The sequence below is a fragment of the Phymastichus coffea genome, unplaced genomic scaffold (assembly GCF_024137745.1).
Source record: "Phymastichus coffea isolate CEN01 unplaced genomic scaffold, Cenicafe_Pcof_1.1 PCOF00029, whole genome shotgun sequence".
In the NCBI taxonomy this organism is placed as follows: domain Eukaryota; kingdom Metazoa; phylum Arthropoda; class Insecta; order Hymenoptera; family Eulophidae; genus Phymastichus; species Phymastichus coffea.
In genome coordinates, this window is record NW_026706840.1 from 3,333,355 (window position 1) to 3,336,300 (window position 2,946).

A 2,946-nucleotide genomic window follows, 5' to 3' on the forward strand; every position below is an offset into this window, starting at 1 on the left:
TTGAGCAGCCACAATTAGCTAATTTGGATAGCAATATTTTCGATTGTACATTATTAAACGCATTGTTAACATCAAGGAAAACTGCCAATATTTCTTTATTGCTATAAATGCATTTTCAATGTCTTGTTACGAGTTGCTATTAACTTAATAATAATCAACGCGTACCAGTATGAATCTAATGGGGTAAGGTTCACTTCATTTCTTGAATATTGTCATTGAATAAATCCTGATTGATTGAAATGCAGGTAGATTAAATAAATGTGATAGGTAACTATTTATTACTATAACTTGAAGATCGTTTATCGAATATGTCTACCAATCAGGTCAGGTGATATTAGAATAAACAAATCTCACTTTATAACCACTGATTAATATTTATTGCAAAATAACAAATGTTTAAGCACGTTTACAGCAGAAGTTAACAAGACAAATAAAATGTAAATCATTGAATTAACGAACGAGTGAGTGCACGGAGCTCTAATTCTGATCTGTCTGCGAAAGCGTATGCAAGGCTTTTTATATCGTCTTTATTACATCATTCATCTTCTATATTTGGGATCAGTATTACATTGAAGTAGCAATTACTTGATACATCGCCATGTTATTCCGAAAAGTGTTTATTCGTAACATAGATTTTATGCAAGTCTGATGGTTCTTGCAAACTCTCGCGTAATTTTAGTCTCTTTTAAGAGCTTGAATTTCAGAATTGTATGTGAAATGTTTCAAATAAAACTTTTGTCAAAAATACGTCGCAAGACGTAACAGTCTAATTAAAATGTGGTTATGTTGTCTGCACATGACAAACCTTTTCAAAAATCTGTTTGCCTGTGTTAAAATAATTTGTTACTTTCAAGCCACCATCACAATCAATTAGATATCATTAACTCGAACATTTAACAGAGACAATTCGTTAAGGCTAGTACGTTCCTAAACTCTTCCCATTTAATTTTTCGACAAAATATACATACGTATCTTTCCAGTTGTTGAGATAAACGTCTTTCTTATATAATTCATTACATATATCGTTTAATAATAAATTGTATTCAATTGGTAAATTATGGAGGATCTTATAATTGATACCATCTTTACCGGGAGCAGATTTATTCCCGCGCGAGTTCAGGGCAACATTAAACTCCGTGTCGAGTAAGGCAGTTCGTTCAAATCGGAGGGGACTCAATCAGCACATAGCTTTCTGAGCTATTCATCAATTTTCTTACGTTTATTTACAAATTTTTCACTACTAATCGGATTTACTTTGATCCATTTATTTTTAAGTAATTTAGCTTTATTCCAAGTGTATTTCAAATTTAATTAAATTTTAAAGTCTCTGTAAAATTTCGATAACATTTCCTTTTTTTAAGCTTAAAGGTTTTTTTTAACTCTAGTTCTTTTATATTCTAATAGGTCTGCTATATTATTAAAATACTCCCATTTTTTATTTTATCATAATCCATGTCCCTCCATGGGGCTGGATTTCTGTGTTTTTCATTATGGAATCTTTTTTCCTAGGCGTGCATTTTGTTATAACTTTGATAATTGTGTTGACAAAAATTCGTATTTTTTAAGAGGGTCTGATTCGTCCAATTCTTTCGTAAGAAATTCATTGTACTCTGGATTTAGCATGGCAGTAACTTTGCCACAGTCTGTTCGCTTGGACTGTATTTTAAAAGATTGTTTCCGATAATATTCTTTTTCTACATTTACATCAACAATTATTAGATAATGATCTGAACTGGGTGTATCATCTTCAACATTGACTTTTAAATATTGATCTATAGATATCGTGAAAACAATTAAATCAATATTCGTTTTTTTATTTCTCTGGCTGTCAATTCGTGCAAAAGAATTAGTGTTATGTAAATACAAGCAGTATTTATTATGCGTCTTGAAATCCCCCATTAGTCTACGTCTTTCATGAAGGGTATAGTATTACTTATGATAGTATCCCATTCATTATCAGTAAACTTTATATCAGGTAGTCTGTAACAAATAATGAAAGTTATTGATTTAACTAAATTTGTAATTTCAACTCCACATAGTTGGGCTTAGTTATTTATATTTAATATGTTCTTAACTTCGACATAAAATATCGATTTTCTTATGAGGAGTATTACGCCACCAATGGAAGCAGTCCGATCATTTCTATATGTACAACCTGCAAATTCATATTTATCATTTGGCTGAAGCCTAAATAATATACGTAATTTACCTAATCCAAGATGAAATTGAATTTTTAGGTCATATTATTACGCCAGCGAGAACAAAAGATTTACTGATCCAAGTAAACGTCATATAGTAACTATTGATGTAAGTTATCACACGATAGCCTCGGCTTTGTCTTAATTAAATAACGAAGACAATGAAGAAGTTATAATTTTTATTTCGAGAACTTTAAAAGGCTCAGAACTTAATTTCGTAATTATTTTACTACCGAAAAGGAATTTTTAGCAGTTGCCTGGTCGTGTCTGAAATCACGAAGCGCTTAAATTTCTTACTGCGTATAAATTTACTAATGCACGATTAGTAAGATTGTGTCTATTTTTGCGAAACTACAATATTGCGTGCGAATCTAAATCGCGAAAATAGTTTAGAACCGTTATACTATATGTATTATGCGCTTGCTTGCTGTTGATCATATGTTCTTAAAATTGATTTGTAAACAGTCTCTGAATCCAACTCGCATGACAGTTTTATCTTTTTTGAAAAGTGTGTGAGAGGGATTTCCGATATATATATATATATATATATATATATATATATATATATATATATATATATATATATATATATATATTTAGTAATAATTAATACAACAAAATTTATTTCATGATATACATTTATTCATTTCTATAAGCAAAATTCATTTTCGTGAATATCACTAGACTATAGTATCGGCCAGATAGAATCATATATTGGAGCAATTTATATTTTGATATCAGTCAATTA